The 26489-nt window shown below is 35.2% G+C and overlaps 1 pseudogene; it reads left to right on the top strand.

Moving 5' to 3' along the window:
* The first annotated feature begins 1680 nt into the window (after positions 1 to 1680).
* Positions 1681 to 26280, top strand: LOC115961110 (annotated as a pseudogene).
* Positions 26281 to 26489: the final 209 nt, after the last annotated feature.

The raw sequence follows: 26489 nt of genomic DNA, 5'->3' as shown, positions 1-26489 counted from the left end.
ATGCATCACATGTTGAGGATCTTTTGAATAAATTCATTGTGAATTGGAGTCGTGTAGAGTTTGAATGCAATTTCTAAAGGTATAGAAACTTTCTCTGATAAGTGACAAAGCAGACTTAAAATTTCTCCATCTCTTTGTACAACTAAACTTTAACCAACTTTAATTATATCATTAAATCAACAAAGTGTTCATCCAAGATAGGGGCGGAGCTATAACATGGCTTGGGGGGGACCAAGAACCCCCCCAAAATTTTAAAAAATTATTTTATATTATGCTTAAGTATTAAAACTTTAAATATTTAGCTACAAAAATAGAAGTTGGCCCCTCCAAATTTTGAGTTAGTCCAATAATGTTCTTAAAAACCAATAGAATTTGTCAATTGGTCTAGTAGTTATAGAGATAAGGTAGTTTTTGTTTTCTCTAATTCGTTTTTTGTATATGTTTAATATCAAACTAGACAGCTTTTGTATACTCATTGGAGTTTAAAAGATGATAAGTTCTCCTAAAAAATTATCTTGTGAATATATATAGTTGAAAGTTGTTAATTTTATATACAATATATTTATAAATTATGACCTACTATATATCAAAATATTAATGTTTATATTTGTGTATGTTCGTTTACGCATGTGTACAATGATTTATCTTGACTCAAAACTAATATATTAATACCAAAATTTGGCCCCCCCAAACAAAAAATCCTAGCTCCGCCCCTGATCCAAGACATCATATTCATGCTATTGAATTAGACTCTATTTGAGTGCTTACTTTAAAATGAAAACATGAATTATTTTACTTACTAGAATAATCGGTGGTTTGGGAAGTGAGGGAAATTGAGCAATACCACTAAGCTAGCTATAAAGATTGTTGGTTATCTTCTGAGAAAAAAATGAGAATAAAAGAAAACATCACTCTTTAGTTAAGTAAAAATGTGAGAATGTTTATGAATCATTTAGCAGAAAAATCAGAGAAGTTTTATGAATCATGAATCTATATCTAGAAGAGAGAGTGTGAAAGAGTGCCTATCTACTATTGGACAAAGCCCAAGCCTACTAGAAACTGGCCTCAACCCAGTCCAAAATTGAAACTAACTCTGAAATTGAATCAACATTTTTTTTTCCATTGATGGAAAATATTAAAACTAAAACTAGAATAACATGATATTTGTATCATACATACATATAATTTTATTTTATTTATTTTTTCGGTTCAGAGTTGGCAAGGAATTAGAATCAATATATCATATAACTTCTGAGTCATAATAATTTTCAAACAATATTTTATAACGATTGAAGTGACAAGTGTTTAATGGTGGATAAACCAATAAAAACATATCAACTCAATTATAGTAAAAAATTTCCTCACACAACCACTACCTTTGTTTCTCAAAAAAAAAAAAAAAAAAAAAAAGTTATAGTTTAGGTGTGAAACTTAATTTTGTATTAGCATTACTTTGAAACTAGAATTCGGCCCAAACTGGTCCATAAAAAGCCCAACCCAACACAGTTGGGTACACCCCGTCTTGGCCCAAAAAATGAATCAACGTTAAATTTTTTCGGAGAACCGAAGCGAAAAGCAATTTCCCGCCTTTGACACACACAGTACGGTGCAAGATGTAAATGTTTGTGGGTTTCAGTGCTAAATTGCTAACTGTTTTGCAAGGGGAGTTGTTTGTTTAAAATGGTAATTGTATATTGAGGGGCTTATGAATAGGATTTCTAGTGCAAATGTATGAGCTTTGGCCCATCAAGTGCTAGTGAGCATGTTTGTTTCTTTAAGAGTGGTTACTTGAGCGCTGCTTCTAATGGCACTTCCTTCTTGCACTACTGCTTGAGGTTGGTGCCATATTCAAATTGCCTCTTTGAGGATCATGCTTAGTTAGGGACAATGCTGGGAAATGGCCTTTTTATAGTCCGTTTTAATAAGCTAAGTACAATTGTGATGTGCTACTGGATTTTAGTGTGTAATTAATGTAACTTTTTCTAAGATGAAGTCAATGATATATCATTCAGTTTTGCTTACAAAGTTACCAATGAAAAATTGGTTCTTTTGTTTAAAGTCCCACTTTACACACGTATATCATAAGTTAATGGTAAATCTTTTTTTTTTTAATAAGAAATATATTCTAGTATATTTTTTGAGCATGAATTGTTATATTCTGCAGATTGTGATTGGTGGAAGGAACAAATATCTGATCAATGGAAAACTTGCCCAGCCTAGTCAGGTTCAGAATCTTTTCCATTCGGTGCAGCTTAATGTTAACAATCCGCATTTTCTTATAATGCAAGGGCGTATTATAAGAAAGAGTCTGCTGGTACAAGAATGTATGAGACAAAGAAAGAGTCTGCATTGAAAACACTCAGAGTAAGGTTGATGAGATCAACAAGCTTCTTGACCAGGAAATACTGCCTGCTTTGGAGAAGTTGAGGAAAGAACGGACGCAGTATATGCAATGGGCGAAGGCAATGCTGAGCTGGATAGACTTAAAAGGTTTTGCATTGCTTACAAATTTGTTCAGGCAGAGAGGATTAAAGATAATGCAGTATGTGGGGTGGAACAGGTAAAGGCCAGGATTGCCGAGACTGATGACAATATGGGAACTATGCGGGCAGAAATACAGGAGATGGAGACTGAAGTATCGAAATTGACTGCTGAAAAGGAAGCAAGTATGGGTGGGGAGGTTAAATCTTTGTCGGAGAAAGTAGACGCTATTTCTCAAGATCTTGTGAGGGAAGTGTCTGCACTGAACAATAAAGAAGACACTCTCAAAAGTGAAAAAGAAAATGCTGAAAAGGTAACTGAGTTTCACTTCTCAAACTCACTTTATTCGTTTTGTATATTTTCAAGCTTTGTGTATTTGTAAAAAAATAGAGGGTTCACATTCTCTGCTCTTTCTGTTCCATAGTATTTCCTCCCCTTCCCCTTTTCCTTGCCAATTTTGTGAATATTGTAATTAGATTTTACATTTTGATGTCTCCAGATTGTTAATAATATTAAAGATTTGAAGCATTCTGTGGAAGAGAAGGCCTCTGCTGTTAGAAAGGCTGAAGAAGGGGCATCTGATCTGAAAAAGAGGTTTGAGGAACTTAATAAGAGTTTGGAGGAGTATGAAAATGATTACCAGGTATATATGCTTATATTGTGTGTGCTATTCCATTGACATTGGTACTGCTTTCAGTTGATTGGAAATCAGATTGCATTTTTGAATCGGATTATGTAAAACTATGGTTAGGGTGTATTAGCTGGCAAGAGCAGTGGAAATGAGGAGAAATGCCTTGAAGATCAACTATGTGATGCCAAGGTAGCTGTTGGAAGTGCTGAAACAGAATTGAAACAGTTGAAAACAAAAATAAGCCACTGTGAGAAGGAGCTGAAAGAGAAAAGACGTCAGTTAATGTCAAAACGTGAAGAAGCTGTTTCTGCAGAGAAAGAGCTTAAGGCTAGAACAAGTGATGTGGAAAATGTTAAGAAGGCATTAGAGTCTCTCCCATATAAAGAGGGACAGATGGAGGCATTACAAAAGGTTGCTATGGCTATATCCACCACTTATATAGTATATAAATCTCAATTTAGTCAATAGTTCTGTAAATTAAAATATTTCTTCAGGATCGTGCATCTGAGTTGGAGCTGGTGCAGAAGTTGAAGGATGAAATACGCAATCTGTCAGCACAATTAGCAAATGTTGAGTTCACATATCGTGACCCTATGAGGAATTTTGATAGGTCAAAGGTAAAAGGTGTCGTGGCAAAGCTTATCAAAGTAAGGGATAGTTCCACGATGACTGTCTTAGAGGTTAGAATGCATGATACATCATTGTTCATTTCATATCTGAAATTTGGTAGGTTGACTCTTACAAATTTAGTGAACTTTCAGGTTACTGCTGGTGGAAAGTTGTTTAATGTTGTTGTAGACACAGAAAATACTAGGAAACAACTGCTTCAGAATGGTGATCTTCGAAGAAGAGTGACAATTATACCTTTGAACAAAATACAATCCCACCTTGTTCCCCCAAGGGTTCAACATTCTGCTGTTAGATTGGTTAGTCACTGCATTAATTTTTCTCCACAGTCTAACATCTTTGTCAGATAAATTGTTCTGGGAATAATACTATTCTTTCAATTTTAGGTAGGCAATGATAATGCAGAACTGGCTCTTTCCTTGGTTGGTTATGAAGAGGAGTTGAAGGTGTGTTTCCAATGGGCCCATTTGATTTGATGTTTTAAACCTCAAAACAGCGAGCTGCTTATTTTGAATTGTTGATGCATTTTTCTGTGGTATTTTTGCTAAATATTCAAGTAATTAGTGGTAAGGTTTGTGATGCATTTTTATGCACCTAAACAAATTTGGGTGCTGAAGTTTGTTGCATGTATTTTTAAGTTTGTTTGTTTGCTAGTTACAAACAGCAGATGCATAGACTTGTGATCAACTTCTGTACCTTTTCTTTATCCTTTCATGGATGAGTTGAATATACATTTCATCAAATTCTAAAAGTTTGTGTACTGTAAATTGCAGACTGCTATGGAATATGTATTTGGTTCAACCTTTGTTTGCAAGACCGTTGATGCTGCAAAGGAGGTACGCTCTTTTTGGCTCTTTTTTCATCTAGGGCATCAATTCAAGAGCTTGATTCAACTCATGGTGGTTGTCCTTGCTTTGGTGATGGCATGTTCACATCTTTTATTTGGTGTTCTAGTAGTCTTGACAAAAATGCTTGACTTTCACATTGTTATACAATTTAAAAAAATTCTTTTATTTGTTTCCAAATCAATCTTAAACACGGTTGGACACAAGTGTTGTGACCTAAAGTGTCTGAAATCCAAATTATCTGATGTTTCCCCTTCTAATCGTTGTCACTTTTAATGTTATTGTTCTTGGTACTTTTTCAGAAGTGTAAATGAGGTAATCATTATAAGTTTTGTATCCAGCTCTATTGGACATGCTTTTCCGATGATGCCTTTTAATTAATTAATTTATTTTTAAAATTGAGATTTCTCAATCATTAGTTGCACATTGCATTTTCTTATGGCTTTGCCCAACTTGACTTGCACTTTGTTGAATGTTTCATAGGTTGCTTTTAATAGGGAAATTCGCACCTGAAGTGTCACTCTTGAAGGGGATATATTTCAGCCAAGTGGTCTTTTGACTCGAAGCCGCAAGTAAGTCACTATTTTTCCTTGTGCTCTAGTTGATAGTTGTCTCTGGCATTCTTAAATTTATTGCAAACATTCTCCCTCTAATAAGATTCATAGGTTTCCTGACTAATTATATAGAATCAATATTGTTCTTTTGCATGGTTTGTGTGCTTTGCCTACGAACTCAAAGGTATTGTTATTTTATACTTGTTAGAATATGCTTTCAAGTATTTGTGTCTTCTTCTTTATAGATGTTCTAGATGACCTTTTAAAATAAACATTTGTTGCTTTAGGGGTGGTGGTGATTTGTTAAGGCAACTTCATCATTTGGCAGAGGCTGAATTAAAACTTTATGCACATCAGAAAATGTTGTCTGAAATTGAAGCAAAGGCAGACCTTGAACAGCCTATCGTCTTTGTCAGAATAAAAGTTTCTTGTGATTATCAGGGAAATTTCTTTATGCGTACACTTTTAACGATGTGTGTTACATTTCGGTCTTTGCATTGATAGTTAATTGGAGGAATCCGGGTTCTCCAAGTTCTTTTTGACATGATTAAAGACTTATAATTATGTGGGCCATATGAGTGCATTCATATCCTTGATGTTTGATATGTTTATCCATGACAAATGCATTTTGCTTGTTCTAAGTAGAGTTGGAAACAGTTTGCCATCAAACAGTTCGCAGTAAACATTTTCATTAGAGAATTTCCCTACCAGTCACTTGTCAAAATAATCCTTGTTAGCATGCAAAAGAAGTTCAGCGAGACAAAAAAAATGCCCTTGGTGCTGAACCTGCTCTGAAGTTATTAGTTTCTTTGCCGTATTGTCAACTACATTCATAAAGATAAACACAATGGCTAATGATAAAGATAATGGTAGAACCTTTTTTAATGTGATACATTTATGAACCCATGCTTTATTTGTGCTTGGTGTCTGGATTTGGAAGCATTGTGTGCCCAGCATTGTGCATTTTTTATTGGGATGCAGAATGCAAAATATATGCCTATCTTCACAGTTCGCTTTTTAGTGTTGGAGTGCAACACTTAAGTCAATCCAACAATTCGTTGGGGTTGAACACAAATTCTTAGTTGTCATAGTCTGTAGAGCCACATCTTGTGTAAGGCATGGCAATCTCACTGCCTACAACCATTTCCTTTTGATCATCCCCTTATGCCTTTAGTGTGTTCAATTTGTTTTTTTTTGGATGGTGTGGAACCTCACCAAGGATGGGCCCTTTGGACCCACCCCTGGGGAGTAAACCGTAAACTATGGATACACAATGTCACCCACTAGTACCGCTGATCAGGTAATTTGGGGAAACTCCTAGTGGGGATCGAATCCAGGAGGTTTAGATCTCCAGCTTGTACCAAGCCTCCAACCACTAGGCTGCACCCTGATGGGTTCAAATCACTTTGTTATTCTGTTGCAGTTATTAGATTTAGCAAACCATATTATTTCTCAGTGCAAAAATTAGTTTCTTCATTGCAACATTGGCTCGTTTGGTACATGCACTTAAACAACAATTTTTAGTTTTTAAACAACATTACACATATTTCCACACATTTTTTTACCCACACGTATTTTCAAAAAATACGAACAACGTTACTAGAACAACGTTACTAGAACAACATTACCAAACGGGCCCATATTCTTATTTTATGTTATTTTTATTTTGAAGAGTACATGGATTTTATATAATTAGGTTGAACTGATACTTTATAACCTATATTCATGTTTTTGTATCTTGTTACCTCTAGTCCTCTATTATCTTTGATCAGTCATTTTATTTTTTGGTGTATTTTACCTGTTGTGTTTTCGTAGCAATTACTATCATTGTTTTCATTTCTTACACATGGACTCTTGAAGTGCATGTTTATCTTTTGAAGACTTATAGCTGTATGCAAATTTTGAAGTTCTTTGTTTGTTGCCGGCTTCTTGTCCTCACATTGCAGATTGCACAACTCATGCCTCTTCAGAAAAAGTTCACCGACCTTAAAACACAGTTGGAGCTTAAATCATATGACCTTTCATTATTTCAGGGCAGGGCTCAGCAAAATGAGCATCATAAGGTTCTGCTTATTTCTGTCTCTCATATGTGGCCTATATACTTATGAATAATATTTTGTTTTGATATTTGTTTTTGGGCGCAATCTAGCTTGGTGAATTAGTGAAGAAAATCGAGCTGGAGCTAGAAGAAGCAAAATCTGCGGCTAAGGAAAAGCAACTTGTATATGAAAACTGTGTAAATACAGTTTCATTGCTTGAGAAATCTATCAAAGAACACGGTGATAATCGGGAGGGCAGGCTCAAGGATTTGGAGAAAAAGATTAAGGCAGTAAAAGCTCCAATGCAGTCATCTTCAAAAGCTGAATTTTCTTATAATATTGCGTATGATCTTTAGGTATGCCTGCCTTCTATCTTCATCATCCTATTGTTTTCCAACGTGCGACAGTCGAAGTATAATTACTTTTCACAACGTACTCTTACTGATTGTGATGGTCAATTATTGTTTTGCATTGGCTAGTTCAAGTTCTATTGCAATGAAATTTTCTTTTGTCCCACTCTTCCTCCTCCAGAAACAAAAGAACCCACTGGGCATGTAAAAACCTCAAGGAGGTACCTATAACACTCCCTGAGGTTTCTGCCAATAAGAGTAATTTCACGGTCATATATCATGGTGGAACTTATAAATTATCTTCCATTTACTTCATTAACTAAAAATTGTTATAGGTTTTTTTTTTTTTTTTGAAGGGAAAAATTGTTATAGGTTATTTAGTCAATAATCATTATGTTATTATTAGAAGAAATGCCATTAAGGTTTGTGAAGTCAGATGTTAGTCAAAATACAGAATAACTGGTGATGCTGACATACATGTAGAGGTCTTGGCCTCACAGTTATTTCATAAATCTTTGGGTAGCTAAATAGTATTGTCATTTACTAAGTGTTAATGCCATTTGCTTCAGGTATCTAATAAGTGCTTGGTTCTTGCTCTTTAACTTCTTGTCACATGTTTTTGTTGGCTAGTAGGGGCATGAAAATGAAAAGGAGAGACTTGCTATGGAAACGGAAGCTGTTGTACAGGAACGTGCCTCCTTGGAGGCTCAACTAGTTTCTTTGAGAACACAAATTGACAGTCTCACTGCTGAATTAGAGGAACATAGAGCCAAGGTAAACACAGATACTTTGACAAATTATGTGGTGTTGAAATTACCGTCTCATGCTTCTTTGTTGCAGGTTGCTGCCACTAGGAATAATCACGATAAAGATCAATCCAAACTCAATTTGATTCGACAGAATATGAAGGAATGTGATTCCCAAATTAGTTGTATTCTTAAAGACCAGCAGAAACTTCAACATAAACTTAGTGAGACTAATCTTGAGAGGAAGAAGATGAAAAATGAGATAATTTGCTTTTTTTATCTGCACAGGTATTCCCCTATAACTTGATATACTGAATCAATCGGCTTTTGGTTTTCTGAATTAGGTCAAACGAATGGAGATGGAACAGAAAGATTGCTCTACAAAGGTAGACAAGCTTATTGAGAAGCATGCTTGGATTGCACCTGAGAAACAGCTATTTGGAAGAAGTGGGACTGATTATGATTTCGCATCTCGTGATCCTATTAAGGCAAGGGAAGAACTTGAGAGACTGCTGGTGGAACAATCTGGGTGTGTGACTTAGAAAATTCATTGTTATGAGTTCGATTAAAATTCATTGATTATTATTATCTTTTTGGTTATTTTTATGTTCTTCTATATGTAGTTTTTCCCCAATAATTTATTGACTTTCATCACACAAAGTGGCGATCATATATTTGTTCTTGTTTCATCTATGAAGCCTTGAGAAAAGGGTGAACAAGAAAGTTATGGCAATGTTTGAGAAAGCAGAAGATGAGTACAATGACTTGATGTCCAAGAAGAACATCATTGAGGTTTGTACCCCTGATCTGTCTGAAGTTATACTTTGATTTCTCTTCACTTAATATAGGTTTGTTTTTCCTAGAATGACAAGTCCAAAATCAAGAAGGTCATTGAAGAGCTAGCTGAGAAGAAGAAGGAAACACTAAAAGTTACTTGGGTAAAAGTTAACAGGTATGTTGTGTTTTATTTGAGATCTGCTTTCTAAGTCGTAGTGGAGATTGGAACTAGTAATCTATGTCCTCCATGTATTTTGATGTTTCATCTGGTTGTTATTTCTCAAAGCTTTGATCAGACTTACTTTCAGAAATTTTACCATTTTCTTCAGTGACTTTGGATCCATCTTTTCTACCCTATCGCATGGAAACTCCTGAAGGATGCAGCTTCCTTGATGGTCTTGAGGTTCATGTTGCATTTGGATCTGTTTGAAAACAATCCCTGTCAGAACTCAGTGGAGGCCAACGATCTCTACTTGCACTTTCTCTAATCTTGGCACTGCTACTCTTTAAACCAGCTCCGCTTTACATATTGGATGAGGTACTTAATTCTTCCAAATGATTTGATATACCCTTGATAATCCTAGTACTGTTGGATTAGTCAATTGGGACACCTCTATCATAATTCTTTCAACTTAACTAATCTTTAATCCAACTTACAGAAAAAAAAAAAAAAAAAATTCTTTGTGTGATTTGCAAATTAATAGATATGGCTTTTCGTTATGTTGTTCCCATACATACACATGAGACCTTCCATACTGAGTTTTCTTGTATAAAAAGTAGTTCTCGAATCTACAAATGATTTGATTCTTAAGGTGTTATACAAGTTGATGCAACTCTTGATCTAAGCCACACGCAGAACATAGGGAGAATGATAAAAACTCACTTTCCACACTCCCAGGTTTGATGACTTGTTTGTGGTTGTTAGGTTCTAAAGTTTAGGATTTTATGTATTTAGAACTCTAATTTGTATTGTTGGCAAACCATGATCAAAACAATGTGTTTAGAAGTGTTTAAAGCTAGCTCAAAGTTGTATGTCAATGTAAAGTTGGAATCGAGTTTCAAGCAAGAAGCACTGTGGCTTTCGGCCTGACTCGATCGATCGAAACTTAGGCTCGACCGATCGAAGCTCGGGCAGATCGCTTTTCTGCAGAATTTTCCAACTCAGCCCTATTTGTTTTAAAACGTTTTTAGGGTTTCTTATTTGTCCTAAATATAAAAGGCAAACCCTAACCATGTTTTAGTTTGCTCATATTACAGTTTGTGTAAATCTCTTGTGAGATCTAGAGGAGTTTTCTTTTACACAAACTTAGGGTTTTCAAGGAGGAGATATTTTCTACACCTTGATGATCAATTCAGTTGCTGCCATTAAAGCTTAAAGAATACACAAGCGGGGGTGCTTGTAGCTGGTGGGAATCCAAGAAAGAAGGAATCCGTGGATTCGGAGTTTGCATGTGGTCGTGTCAGTAAGTTCTACTGGTTGGTAGCATTAGGAAGTCGAGCAGGGGTGCTTGTAAGTCCTTTTGTATGAACTTCGATTCTTTCAAGATAGTGGATTCAAGTTTACCTTGAGGATAGCTAGGTCAAATCCTCCCTAGGTTTTTACCGATTTGGTTTCCTAGGTGATCATATCTTGTATTATTTATTTTCCGCTGCGTTGCATGATTTGATCTTTATTATTGTGATAACCTAGACTTGTTTAATTGGACTAAGTAACAACTTGGCTAATTACCTAGGTTTAATCAATTATTTAAGGGGTCTAAAAACTGTCAAGTGGTATCAGAGCAGGTAGCTCTTTTGTTGTTGATCCTTTGATCACTGAGCTGATCCTTGACCCCTGTTGTCATGGAACACGGACACTCTCTAGTTATTCCTCCTCACTTTGATGGGAATAATTATGCTTACTGGAAAGTAAGGATAAAAACTTTCCTGAAATCCATTGATGAGAGGGTGTGGAACTCCGTTGAATACGGATGGGAGAAGCCCACTACTCCTGTTAGTGAGGGGAAAACTTCTCAGAAAGAAGCAGCTTCGTTTAATAGTAAGACTATGAATGCGATTTTTAATGCTGTTTCTATGGAGGAATTTAAGAGAATCTTGAATGTTGAGATCGCTCATACTGCTTGGAATATCCTCCAGACTGTGCATGAAGGCACAAAGGCTGTCAAAATAAATAAATTGCAGCAATTGACTTCTAAATTTGAAAGCATTAGGATGTCTGATGATGAAACTTTTGATGAATTCTATGCTAAACTGAATGATATTGTTAATTCTGCTTTTAACTTGGGTGAAATCTATGATCAACCTAAAATTGTTAGGAAGATTCTTAGATTTTTGACTGAAGACTTTAGACCCAAGGTGACTGCCATTACTGAAAGTAAGGATGTGGACTCCATCCCTGTTGATGAGCTTGTAGGATCTCTTCAATCCTATGAGTTGGATCTACCCAAAACTAACAAATCCAAATCAATGGCTCTTAAGTCAGTTGATGATGTTGAAAGTGGTGGATTTGATGATGAGCTCTTTGCTACAGAGATTGCCTATCTTGCCAAGAACTTTAGAAATTTTCTTAGGAATAACAATAGAAAGGCAAGAGGCACAAACACTGCTGAACTTAGAAATTTTAGGAAGCATGATCCCACTAAGGTTAATAACAATGATAAACCTAGAGAAAGAGTAGGTCAATCTTCCAATAATTCTTTGGACTCTCAATGTTTTGGATGTCAAGGGTATGGACACATGAAATCTGATGTCCAACTTATTTGAAGTCTATGGGTAAGGTTATGGCTGTAACCCTTAGTGATGGTGAAGTTTCTGATCATGAGTCTGATTGTGATGAGGATAGAAACTTCATTGCTTTCACTGCTACTGCTGTAGTTGATGAGAGCATATCTGTTGAAGAGAACCCTTCTGATGGGGAACTCTCTGAAGATGCAGATTTTCAAGAGGCCTATAACAAACTTTGCAAAGTTGCTGCAAAGGATGCTATGAATGTTGAACTTGGCTTAAAGAAAATTGAATCTCTTGAGTTTGAAAAGAAAAATTTGCTTGTTAAATTGTTTGATGCTAATGACCTTTCGAACAATGTGAAAACTGAAAACATGTTTTTGCTTGATAAAGTTAAATCTTTGGAACTTGATTTATCTGTTGCTAGATCTTGTTCTAAATTTGATCAAATGCTGAGTGTTCAAAAGTCATCTTCTAACAAAACTAGTTTAGGTTATGTTGATAGCAACTATGTGTCCGCTCCTCATTCCACTAAGTTTGTTCCTTCATCTTCTTCTTCTGAACCTTCTGTGAGTGAGATAGTGAGTGAGACTGTCAAACCCTCTGTGAGTGAGGTTGCTAAACCCTTAGAAGGTTCATCATCTAGGAAAATTAGGGTTGATCTGAAAGAATCTAAGCCTAAGAAGCCCACCCTACTCTATCTAAGGACAAGACACATGATAAACCTGCATGAGTTTGTCACTTTTGTGGAAAGACTGGACACATACGTTCAAATTGCTACAAGCTGCAAGCTGCAAAGAGCGCAAACAAACCAAAAGTACCTGTGCCTCAGGCACTTGATCCTATGGTACTTATTGGTGATTTGGTAAAGGTTTTAAACCTTTATTCCAATCCTGGAGTTGGTAATCATTCTCAAGTGAATAAGAACTCCAATGCTCGTGGTGCATCTAAAAAGTTTTGGACGCAAAAGGCTCGACCTAACTGAGTCTTTTTGACATGGTCCTTGTGCTTCATTACTCTACCCTTTGTGACCATTGTTCTTTGGTTTTGTTTTTTTTTTGTCTCTAGGATTTGCATAGCATAACATTCATACATTTCATACTAGGTGTTTTTTATTTTTATTAAAATAATAAAAAAAAAGGGAAAAGGAAGCACATTTTGTTTTTGCACTATTCTTCTTGGTTTTTAAGAACAAAGTTGGTCAATTTATTTTCACATAACATGTCTTTTGTACCTTGTTTAGCTTTGATGAGCTTATTTATTGCACTTTACTAGTTGAAGATTTGTAGTGCATGTTGTGTGGGAAAGATGTGTATGGTTTTTGATTACTATGTCTTAATCTTGAAGTCACATGTTTTTAAATGTTGGACTTGAACTTTTAGAAAAAGGCATAAATAACCATCTCACCACTGTTCACTAGCCAATCATGAATACCTTAGTGCATATCATAAGATTTTGTGCTCGAAAAAGTGTAGCCATGCACAAAAAGAACATAAGGTGAAGCCTCAGTAAAAGTGCTTAATTTTTAAAATCTAATTGGTGTGTACTATTAGGCTTGATGCCAAACTCACATAACTTAAAATTGGAATGTATATTATGAGGCATAAATATAAGAAACTTACATGATTGCAAGCTTATGATCTAGGAGATGTGGGAGTTATATGATGTAACTCTTTAGGTGATAGTCTCTTTTAAATTCTTTGTGATGAATTTTGTAGATTTTGTGATTGATTGCTATTCACATATCACCTCACATGTATCTCAAGTCTTTGCTAGTCGCACACACTACACGAGTTACTCTTTGCTAAACATTGTACATGTTATTGTGTGTGTTTATGGTCTGACCAACCAAGTTTTTGCAATAACTTTGAATTATGTGCAAACTAAATTTGTTGCTTGAAAATTTGTGGAGAATGCAAAATTTTGTTTTTGGGAATATTGGGCTTAAAATTCTTGATTGGAAAATCATATCATCTCATACTCATGCATTTTTGTTCTTAAATTTTAATGCTTTGAGTCAAATCAACTTGTTTTTTAAAAATTGTGTTTTTCCTCAAAATATGGTGAGCCTCTGCCTGATTCGATCGGTCTATTCTGTTTTTCGACCGATCGAAATTTTTAAAATTTTTAAAAATTTGAGAGAGGGAGTCTTTGTCTGTTTCGACTGGTCGAGGCTGATTTTCGACCGATCGAAACTCGTGAATCAGGTTTTTCAAAAAGGCAGAATTGGACTTTTTCAAGCTTACTTTTCAAATAGTTCTTTTCTTTTCTCTCTCTCCGCATTGGCTCTTGGCTCCACCATTCAATTTTTGTTGTTTTCCTTCAAGTTTTTTGCAAGGTTTTTGTCCTTAGAAGCCGGTATGTCCCTTTTGCCCTTCTTTTTCAAGTTTATTTCTTGTTTTCATGCATTTTTCATGCATTATCATGGGTATTTTCGGCATCTTCAAACTTTTTGGGGTTTTTGATGATTCAAGCCTATTCTTGTGTAATTGATCAATGGGTTTTTGTGCCATGATGTTATATTGATGTTCCCTATAGTTTAATTTGATCAATTTTGTGGTTTTTGAAAAATTGAAAATTCGAGGGTTTTGAATTCGATCTGAATTGGGGATTTTGTCAAATTGGCTTAAATTGATGAAATTGGCTTCTCCAATTGATGTATTTGGTCATTATTTTTGTTATTATATCATGTGTAATGATCAATTCGTCAATTTTTTTAAAATTGATCAAGTGGTATCAGGGCAGGTTGCTCTTTTGTTTTAGATCTTTTGATCTAAGAGCTGATCCTTGACCCCTGTTGTCATCGATAATTTGAAGTGTCTTTCTGATTATGTTTCTGCTAATGCTTCTGTTGATTTTATTGATGCCTATGAAACTCTTCGTAAGGAATTATTGAAATCTATGAAAATTGCTAAGAAATTCAAGGAAAAATTAAAATTGGCTAATCTTGAAAAAGAGGAATTGGTTGTTAGATTAGATGAATCTAATAAAAAGAATGAATTTTTGAGAAATCAAATTTCCTCTCAAGATGAGAAGATGAAAAGCTTGGAACAAGAGTTAGTTGAATCTAAAGCTAAAATTGAAAATTTGACTTGTACCAAGCCTGCTGTTGATAATAGAAGTGTTTCTGCTTTTCCTAAGCCTAAAACTGAGAAAGTTTATATCCCTTCTTTCAAGAGGAATAATAAAGAAAAGGCTTATTTTGCTAGGTTAGACAAAGGTAAAAGTTCTGATATAGACGCTAAAATTTCTAAACCTATGTCTAAACCTGCTGTTAGAGAGCACAATAAATCTGTTTTTGTGCCTACCTGTCACCTTTGTGGTGTTGTTGGTCATATTAGACCAAATTGTTCTTTGTTAAGGCAAAACCCAAAATCTGAGACTAGATTTGCTGTTAGGAATACTGATGTTCCTAAATTTGTTCCTGTCTGCCACTTTTGTGGTGTCTATGGTCACATTCGTCCTAATTGTCATAAACTGAAATTTAAGCATTCTATGTTTCAATCTAGGATTTGTGATGATATTTCTCCTGCCATAAGTCCATATAAATTGTTTCATATTCTTTTGAAAAATTTGAGCTTGTTGGCTTGTGAAAGGAATTTGTAGGATTTTAGTCTGTCTCAGAAGATTGGTGTAATTCCTCAAATACACTCTGCTTCTCATGGATTTTCACCTACAAAGCCAAAGACTCGTGCTATATGGGTGAGAAAAGATTCTCCAAGGTGAGTGTTGTTAACTTGTCCCTGATTTAATTCTTTCAATTGTTTATGGACATGTTTTGTTTCTGTTTTTGGTTGTTTTGTTTTTTAGATTGGTTTTTATTAAAAAAAAAAAATCCAAAAACATTGAAAAATTTCAAAAAGACAAAAATATTTTATTTTGTGTCTTGTTTTATTTGTTTTGAGGATTACATGAATTATGATATCTCTCTTGATTTAGAACATGCTTGACATTATGGAGAAACTTGAAAGCTATTTTTGATTTTATGTGAGTATGTACTAGTTTGTACATATACTCATGGGTTAATTAAGAAATTGATATTTCTTGTTTGTGTACCCTCTATAGCTTAGTTAAGCACTGTCATGCATTGCATTTGCATTGTTCATTTAGCATAATGTGTGCTTTTTGTTTTTGGTCATAATTTTTTTAAAACCAAAAAGATTTTTGTGTTTTGTATTTCACATCTTGGATTTATAATCAAGGATTGACCATATTATTTTTACATAACAAGCTTATGTACCTTGTTTAGCTTTGATGAGTTTACTTATTGCATTTTACTAGTTGAAACTTTGTAGTGCATGTTGTGTGGGAGATGTTTATAGTTTTTGATCACTTTGTCTTGATCTTGAAGTCACATGTCTTTGACTGTCGGACTTGAACCTTTAGAGAAAGGCATAAATAACCATCTCACTATTGTTCACTAGCCAATCATGAACACCTTAATGCATATAATAAGATTTTGTACTCGAGAAAGTGTAGCACATGCACAAAAAGAACATAAGGTGTAGCCTCGGTTTAATTGCTTAATGCTTAAAATTGGTATGTACTATTAGGCTTGATGCCAAATCACATAATTAAAATTGGTGTGTATATTATGAGGCAAAATTCAAGAAACTTACATGATTGCAAGCTTATGTTCTAGGAGATGTGAGAATTATATGATGTAACTCTTTAGGTGATAGTCTCTTTTAAATTCTATGTGATGAATTTTATAGACTTTGTGATTGATTGCTATTCACATATCACCTCACATGTATCTCAAGCTTTTACTAGTTGCACGCACTACACAAGTTACTCTTTGCTAAACTTGGTACATTATATTGTGTGTGATTTTGTTATGGCCATCCAAGAATTAAAGTTCCTTGATTTTGATGCAAAATGTGCTTAATGTTTGAAGGACAAATTGATTGAAAATATTGATTTTGGAAAATCTGGGTTGAATTCAAGTGCTTTTGAAAAACTTTTAATCTCATACTCATGCATTTCATTCATGAAATATTGTGCTTTGAGGAGTTTCTGCATTAAATTGCTCTATTTTTTTCAAAAATTTGATTTTTCCATGCATCATTTATGTTTAGGATTCACATGCATTGCATTGTTTTTGTATCCATTTTGCAGTTTTGCAATCATATCTCTCATTGTTTTCACACATAACATGCATACACTTTGCTACATTGGGTACTCAACTTGATCAAAAAATTGATTGATTAATTTTTGATCTATATACTTTTTAGTATATGCCTTTTTTATGTATGAATTGTAGAAAATTATTTTCTTAAGAGATACGGTGGATAGTCAATGTGTAAATATTTTCTCTACTCATGCAACTGTTTATGGGTCACATAGTGCCATGTTTGCATTTTATTGAAAGAGAGAACATTTTTCTTCATGTGTATCCTCAATTTAGTTTTTTTTTAAACTTGGTTTGTGTCTTTTTCTTTATCCCCAATCCCTTTATTTTTCCCCAAAATTGTTTTTCCCAAAATTTTTGTTTTTCCTATTTTTATAGGGGGAGAAGCTTGTTTTTAACCTTTGTTGTTCATAGGGGGAGTTGTCTCTATTTCTCATAGAGTTGAATTGTTTTCTGTTCCCCTCTTTCTCTATTTTCTCTTACTCTGTTGCGTATGTTTTCTGTCAACTCTTTGTTTGAGTTGTCTTTGTCAATGCGTGACAAAAAGGGGGAGAGACTTAGATGAAATGTGTGGAAAATACAAGAATGTTTTGTTTAGGGGGAGTTAACATTGAGTTAACATTGTTTTTGATTTATCTAACTTAGGGGGAGAGTTAGATTGCATATTTGTTGATTTACTGTTTTTATTTTTCTGTCACACATGCGGTTATGCATTTTGTTTAGTGTTTCAGGAAATATACAGGTTGATTCAATTGAGCTGCTGTCTACACTTGCAACTGATGGATAATAGTTAGGATTGAATTTGGTTTATGAGCATTATTTTGTAAAGGGCTTTTCATTTTGTAAACTTTGAATTTCTAAGTTGTGTTTTGTCACGGATTGCCAAAGGGGGAGTTTGTTAGGTTCTAAAATTTAGGATTTTATGTATTTAGAACTCTAATGTGTATTGTTGGCAAACCATGATCAAAAAAATGTGTTTAGAAGTGTTTAAAACTAGCTCAAAGTTGTATGTCAATGTAAAGTTGGAATCGAGTTTAAAGCAGGAAGCACTATGGCTTTCGGCCTGGCTCGATCGATCGAAGCTTAGGCTTGACCGATCGAAGCTCGGGCAGATCGCTTTTCTGTAGAATTTTCCAACTCAACCCTATTTGTTTTAAAACGTTTTTAGGATTTCTTATTTGTCCTAAGTAAAAAAGGCAAACCCTAGCCACGTTTTAGAGTTGCTCATATTGCGGTTTGTGTAAATCTTTTGTGAGATCTAGAGGAGCTTTCCTTTACACAAACTTAGGGTTTTCAAGGAGGAGATATTTTCTACACCTTGATGATCAATTCAGTTGCTACCATTAAAGTTTAAAGAATACACAAGCGGGGGTGCTTGTAGCTGGTGGGAATCCAAGAAAGAAGGAGTCCGTGGATTCAGAGCTTGCACGTGGTCATGTCAGTAAGTTCTACTGGTTGGTAGCATTAGGAAGTCGAGCGGGGATGCTTGTAAGTCCTTTTGTATGAACTTCGATTCTTTCAAGATAGTGGATTCAAGTTTACCTTGAGGATAGTTAGGTCAAATCATTCTCAGGTTTTTACCAGTTTGGTTTCCTGGGTGATCATATCTTGTGTTATTTATTTTCCGCTGCTTTGCATGATTTGATCTTTATTATTGTGATAACCTAGACTTGTTTAATTGGACTAAGTAACAACTTGGCTAATTACCTAGGTTTAATCAATTGTTTAAGAGGTCTAAAAACTGTCAAGTGGTATTAGAGCAGGTAGCTCTTTTGTTGTTGATCCTTTGATCTCTGAGCTGATCCTTGACCCCTGTTGTCATGGAACACGGACACTCTCTAGTTATTCCTCCTCACTTTGATGGGAATAATTTTGCTTACTGGAAAGTAAGGATGAAAACTTTCCTGAAATCCATTGATGAGAGGGTGTGGGACTCCGTTGAATACGGATGGGAGAAGCCCACTACTCATGTTAGTGAGGGGGAAACTTCTCAGAAAGAAGTAGCTTCGTTTAATAGTAAGACTATGAATGCGATTTTTAATGCTGTTTCTATGGAGGAATTTAAGAGAATCTTGAATGTTGAGATCGCTCATACTGCTTGGAATATCCTCCAGACTGTGCATGAAGGCACAAAGGCTGTCAAAATAAATAAATTGTAGCAATTGACTTCTAAATTTGAAAGCATTAGGATGTCTGATGATGAATCTTTTGATGAATTCTATGCTAAACTGAATGATATTGTTAATTCTGCTTTTAACTTGGGTGAAATCTATGATCAACCTAAAATTGTTAGGAAGATTCTTAGATATTTGATTGAAGACTTTAGACCCAAGGTGACTGCCATTACTGAAAGCAAGGATGTGGACTCCATCCCTGTTGATGAGCTTGTAGGATCTCTTCAATCCTATGAGTTGGATCTACCAAAAACTAACAAATCCAAATCAATGGCTCTTAAGTCAGTTGATGATGTTGAAAGTGGTGGATTTGATGATGAGCTCTTTGCTACAGAGATTGCCTATCTTGCCAAGAACTTTAGAAATTTTCTTAGGAATAACAATAGAAAGGCAAGAGGCACAAACACTGCTGAACCTAGAAATTTTAGGAAGCATGATCCCACTAAGGTTAATAACAATGATAAACCTAGAGAAAGAGTAGGTCAATCTTCCAATAATTCTTTGGGCTCTCAATGTTTTGGATGTCAAGGGTATGGACACATGAAATCTGAATGTTGAACTTATTTGAAGTCTATGGGTAAGGCTATGGCTATAACCCTTAGTGATGGTGAAGTTTCTGATCATGAGTCTGATTGTGATGAGGATGGAAACTTCATTGCTTTCACTGCTACTGCTGTAGTTGATGAGAGCATATCTGTTGAAGAGAACCTTTCTGATGGGGAACTCTCTGAAGATGCAGATCTTCAAGAGGCCTATAACAAATTTTGAAAAGTTACTGCAAAGGATGCTATGAATGTTGAACTTGGCTTAAAGAAAATTGAATCTCTTGAGCTTGAAAAGAAAAATTTGCTTGTTAAATTGTTTGATGCTAATGACCTTTTGAACAATGTGAAAACTGAAAACATGCTTTTGCTTGATAAAGTTAAATCTTTGGAACTTGATTTATCTGTTGCTAGATCTGCTAGTTCTAAACTTGATCAAATGCTGAGTGTTCAAAAGTCATCTTCTGACAAAACTGGTTTAGGTTATGTTGATAGCATCTGTGTGTCCGCTCCCCATTCCACTAAGTTTGTTCCTTCATCTTCTTCTTCTGAACTTTCAGTGAATGAGATAGTGAGTGAGACTGTCAAACCCTCTGTGAGTGAGGTTGCTAAACCCTTAGAAGGTTCATCATCTAGGAAGATTAGGGTTGATCTGAAAGAATCTATGCTTAAGAAGCCTACCCTATCTAAGGACAAGACATATGATAAACCTGCATGGGTTTGTCACTTTTGTGGAAAGACTGGACACATACGTCCAAATTGCTACAAGCTGCAAGCTGCAAAGAGAGCAAACAAACCAAAAGTACCTATGCCTCAAGCACTTGATCCTATTGTACTTATTGGTGATTTGGTAAAGGCTTTAAACCTTTATTCCAATCTTGGAGTTGGTAATCATTCTCAAGTGAATAAAAACTCCAATGCTCGTGGTGCATCTAAAAAGTTTTGGATGCAAAAGACTCGACCTAACTGAGTCTTTCTGACATGATCCTTGTGCTTCATTACTCTACCCTTTGTGACCATTGTTCTTTGGTTGTGTTTTTTTTTCTCTCTAGGATTTTCATAGCATAACATTCATGCATTTCATTCTAGGTGTTTTTTATTTTTATTAAAATAAAAAAAAATAAAAAAAAAGGGAAAAGGAAGCGCATTTTGTTTTTGCACTATTCTTCTTGGTTTTTGAAGAACAAAGTTGGTCAATTTATTTTCACATAACATGTCTTTTGTACCTTGTTTAGCTTTGATGAGCTTATTTATTGCACTCTACTAGTTGAAGATTTGTAGTGCATGTTGTGTGGGAAAGATGTGTATGGTTTTTGATTACTATGTCTTAATTTTGAAGTCACATGCTTTTAAATGTTGGACTTGAACTTTTAGAGAAAGGCATAAATAACCATCTCACCACTGTTCACTAGCCAATCATGAACACTTTAGTGCATATCATAAGATTTTGTGTTCGAGAAAGTGTAGCACATACACAAAAAGAACATAAGGTGAAGCCTCGGTTTAAATTGCTAAATACTTAAAATTGGTATGTACTATTAGGCGTGATGCCAAACTCACATAACTTAAAATTGGAATGTATATTATGAGGCATAAATATAAGAAACTTACATGATTGCAAGCTTATGATCTAGGAGATGTGGGAGTTATATGATGTAACTCTTTAGGTGATAGTCTTTTTTAAATTCTTTGTGATGAATTTTGTAGACTTTGTGATTGATTGGTATTCACATATCACCTCACATGTATCTCAAGTCTTTGCTAGTCGCACACACTACACGAGTTACTCTTTGCTAAACATTGTACATGTTATTGTGTGTGTTTATGGTCTGACCAACCAAGTTTTTGCAATCACTTTGAATTATGTGCAAACTAAATTTGTTGCTTGAAAATTTGTGGAGAATGCAAAATTTTGTTTTTGGGAAATTTGGGCTTAAAATTCTTGTTTGGAAAATCATATCATCTCATACTCATGCATTTTTGTTCTTAAATTTCAATGCTTTGAGTTAAATCAACTTGTTTTTGAAAAATTGTGTTTTTCCTCAAAAATATGGTGAGCCTCTACCTGATTCGATCGGTCTATTCTGTTTTTCGACCGATCAAAATTTTTAAAATTTTTAAAAATTTGAGAGAGGGAGTCTCTATCTGTTTCGACTGGTCGAGGTTGATTTTCGACCGATCGAAACTCGTGAATCAAGTTTTTCAAAAAGGCAAAATTGGACTTTTTCAAACCTACTTTTTAAATAGTTCTTTTCTCTTCTCTCTCTCCGCGTTGGCTCTTGGCTCCACCAGTCAATTTTTGTCATTTTCCTTCAAGATTTTTGTAATGTTTTTGTCCTTAGAAGCCGGTAAGACCCTTTTGCCCTTCTTTTTCAAGTTTATTTCTTGTTTTCATGCATTTTTCATGCATTATCATGGGTATTTTCGGCATCTTCAAAATTATTTGGGTTTTTGATGATTCAAGCCTATTCCTGTGTAATTGATCAATGGGTTTTTGTGCCATGATGTTATATTGATGTTCCCTATAGTTTAATTTGATCAATTTTGTGGTTTTTGAAAAATTGAAAATTCTAGGGTTTTGAATTTGATCCGAATTGGGGATTTTGTCAAATTGGCTTAAATTGATGAAATTGGCTTTTTAAATTGATATATTTGGTCATTATTTTTGTTATTATATCATGTGTAATGATCAATTCATCAATTTTTTTAAATTGATCAAGTGGTTTCTATATTTTGGGGTTTTTTTTTTTGTGTTAAAAACCTTAATGTTCAAGCCAATGTTGTAATTTGAACCTTTTTGACTTAATTCACTGCATTAGAACATGCATCATGTCATTTAAACTTGTTCATGCATCATATAGATTTTGTTTCTATATTTTGTTTTTGTGCTAACTTGCAGTCTGCCCTTGGTTTTGGTTTGTGGTTTTTTGTTCTTTCGCTCTGTGTTTTCATTCTTATCTTAGCACCATGCCTAGGAAAACTAGAGCTCATAGGACCACTTCCACTTCCTTTGAGTCTCCACCTAGAGTAGAGCTGTTTAAGAATGATAAGTGTAGAGAAGTCTATGACACCTTGAACTGTAGGCGTAAGATCTGGTCTGAGCGAGCTGTTGTGTTAGATGCGCTTGATCCGGCCATTAGGGCCAATTTTGAGTCTAGGGGTTGGTTGCCTCTCGTAGAGATAGATCATCCACCTCCGACCGCCCTGATTAGAGAGTTCTACTCAAACCTCTCTTGCCACATCTATGATTCCAACACCCTAGTTAGGAGTTGGATACGAGGTGTAGAGTTCACCATTACCCCTCGGGTAGTGGCTGAGGCTCTTGGGGTGCCGGTTGTTCGGGATGCTGACTATCCCTATGATATGTCACCCTCTTTAGATGTTGTCATGTCTTACATCACTGGGTCATCTATCTAGTGGGGTTCTAATCCTCGGATCACGTCCGCTGAGCTTACCGAGACTGCCTATCTCTTCTTTAGGATTGCATGTCATTCCTTGTGGCCTATCTCTCACTTTCATACCATTCCTTTAGAGCGATGTGTGTTTTTGTACGCCTTTGCTTCTGGAGCGTCCATCAGTTTTCCTCACTTGTTCCTTTGTTCTTTGAACGAGGTTCATAGGAGTTCTGCTGTAGGGCATGCACTGATTCATCCTATTTTCATTCATAGGATTCTGCTCTATTTAGGTCTAGATGGTTTTCTGTCGGGTGAGCCTGTTCATGTGATAGCTCCCATAGGTGCCACCTTTCTTCATCAGAGGGCTGCTCAGTTGAGAGTTCCTCCTCCTTGTCCTAGAGGTGCGTCATCTAGTAGTGTTCCCCCTCCTCCTTCTTCTACAGGTACAGTTGCTGCTGAGACTTCAGGTGCTGCTGCTGATGCTGATGCTGCTGTTCCTCCACCGACTGCTTCGGATGATTCCGACATCCGTCGCACGTTGGATCATGTCTTGACCGTTCAGGCGGCTCAAGGACAGATTTTGGTGAACGTACTTGATGAGATCCGTGCCTTGCGTGCGGAGTTGGCACAATTTAGACCACCTCCCTTTTGATGATGGATATCTTGTTTGCCCTTTGGCATTCCGTCACAAAAAAAGGGGAGTACTTGTAGGTTTTTTGTTTTCAGGGGAAGACTTTTTGTTTTTGGTTGGAGCTTGTGGAGTTTTAGATTGTATCTAGGTGCTTCACTGTGTACTTAACTTTTTTAGCTCTTTCCTTGTTTTTGATGGGATATTCATGTTAGGGGGAGTTTTTTGTTTTTGTTGGTACTTTATTTGTTTTTTGTTTCAAACTGCTTATTGATTTATATTTATGAGTTATTCATTGATATATGTCTTTATTTGTGTGTTGTTTGAAATCAAGAAGTTATTTTGTTTACTTGTATTATTTCCACACATGCGGTTATGCATTTTGTTTAGTGTTTCAGGAAATATACAAGTTGATTCAATTGAGCTGCTGTCTACACTTGCAACTGATGGATAGTAGTTAGGATTGAATTTGGTTTATGAGCATTATTTTGTAAAGAGCTTTTCATTTTGTAAACTTTGAGCTTCTAAGTTGTGTTTTGTCACAGATTGCCAAAGGGGGAGTTTGTTAGGTTCTAAAGTTTAGGATTTTATGTATTTAGAACTCTAATTTGTATTGTTGGCAAACCATGATCAAAACAATGTGTTTAGAAGTGTTTAAAGCTAGCTCAAAGTTGTATGTCAATGTAAAGTTGAAATCGAGTTTAAAGCAGGAAGCACTGTGGCTTTCAGCCTGGCTCGATCGATCGAAGCTTAGGCTCGACCGATCGAAGCTCGGGCAGATCGCTTTTCTACAGAATTTTCCAAATCAGCCCTATTTGTTTTAAAACGTTTTTAGGGTTTCTTATTTGTCCTAAGTATAAAAGGCAAACCCTAGCCACGTTTTAGTGTTGCTCATATTGCGGTTTGTGTAAATCTCTTGTAAGATCTAGAGGAGCTTTCCTTTACACAAACTTAGAGTTTTCAAGGAGGAGATATTTTCTACACCTTGTTGATCAATTCAGTTACTGCCATTAAAGTTTAAAGAATACACAAGCGGGGGTGCTTGTAGCTGGTGGGAATCCAAGAAAGTAGGAGTTCGTGGATTCGGAGCTTGCATGTGGTCGTGTCAGTAAGTTCTACTGGTTGGTAGCATTAGGAAGTCGAGCGGGGGTGCTTGTAAGTCCTTTTGTATGAACTTCGATTCTTTCAAGATAGTGGATTCAAGTTTACCTTGAGGATAGTTAGGTCAAATTCTCCCCAGGTTTTTACCGGTTTGGTTTCCTGGGTGATCATATCTTGTGTTATTTATTTTCCGCTGCTTTGCATGATTTGATCTTTATTATTGTGATAACCTAGACTTGTTTAATTGGACTAAGTAACAACTTGGCTAATTACCTAAGTTTAATCAATTGTTTAAGGGGTCTAAAAACTGTCAGTGGTGTATGTGATGTTTTATGTTTTGTTTTCTTCTCTTCCACTTCATCTTCATAAATTATAAAGCATATAATATAAAGCATATCAAATTTATAAAGCTTAGTGTTTTATTTTTAATCTGTTTAAAATAGAAGTTTTGACACAGTGAAACATATATTCTTTTTGGCCCTCTTGAACACTGTTGTTCAACACTTTTTGGCCCCATATATCTGTTGTTTACTTGGCTGTTGGTAATTTAGAGGTGAGTTGCCATAACTTCATATAGTGTGTATACTTTTTTTAAATGCATGTATACTGCTTGGACACTTCCCAATTCTGTCTTAAAAGATGGTCAATATTCTTGCTTGGATCAATATTTACTCATTTTTCACAGTATAAATGCTTGACTCAAGAAATAAAAAAAAAGGAATCACAATGTTTTTAAGATCTTAAAAAAAACCAATGAGCTATAGCTCAACTTCTACTCCTTCCTCTTATGTGTAACTTACCAAAAAAAAAAAAAAATCTTTAAAGTAAAACTTATTGCTATGTATGTTTCTGCAAAACATGATATGGTATATGTGATACAAGTGAAATGAAGGATAAATGTAGTATGAATTGCATTTTAATTGTATCGTAATGAAGGATAAATGTAGTATTATGAAACTTTGATCTAAATTTTAATTACATTATATGATACAAGGCACATTGAGCTAGAATATGCAAAATGCATTCCATTTGTAAGTCATATGCAAATTTTAATAACAATAATTTCTGAAAATTTTGCTTGACAAAACTATTGTATTCTTGATTCAATGGTACTAAACAATATAGTAAAGCATCCCTAGCAAGGGGGTGGGGGATGCTAGTTTACAAGTTCGATGCATACATTAACATGGCAACTGCCATGTCATCTCATGTGTTGCATCCTACTCTTACAGAAAAAATGAGAAGATTCTTTTCGCCAAATAGCAATGCATTAATGCTTAAATTATCTTTGAGGAAACATATGCTGAAGAATGAGGTGTCAAATACATCAAATTTGATAATGGAACTTGTTAAATAAAATCAGCTTTCTATTACCTTTAGCCTGGTTTGAGTAATCTTCTTCTCTTTTGTTTTTTTCTTCTGCAGTTTATTGTGGTGTCATTGAAAGAAGGCATCTCAATAATACTAGTGTTCTTTTCCGAACAAAATTTGTGGACGGTGTTTCTACTGTTCAAAGGACAGTTGCAGCTAAATAGAGAAAGTGATTGCTGCTGTGTTAGCATTTAATTCTAGTAAGTTTTTTTTCCTCCCTCTTTTTTGGAGAAAAATATTATTATTGCTTGTTATTATTTTTTCCCTGATAGCTCATGCATTCCATAGGATTTGAATCCATAACCTAATTCAACACCCTATTTTTATGGGTTGGAAGTGCCCTTAGACCCAAAGGTCATTGGCTTATCATGCT

Source organism: Quercus lobata, chromosome 9, assembly GCF_001633185.2.
Source record: "Quercus lobata isolate SW786 chromosome 9, ValleyOak3.0 Primary Assembly, whole genome shotgun sequence".
NCBI classification, from domain to species: domain Eukaryota; kingdom Viridiplantae; phylum Streptophyta; class Magnoliopsida; order Fagales; family Fagaceae; genus Quercus; species Quercus lobata.
The sequence above is the reverse complement of the archived record's forward strand: the minus strand, read 5'-3'. Positions and strand labels throughout refer to the sequence as shown.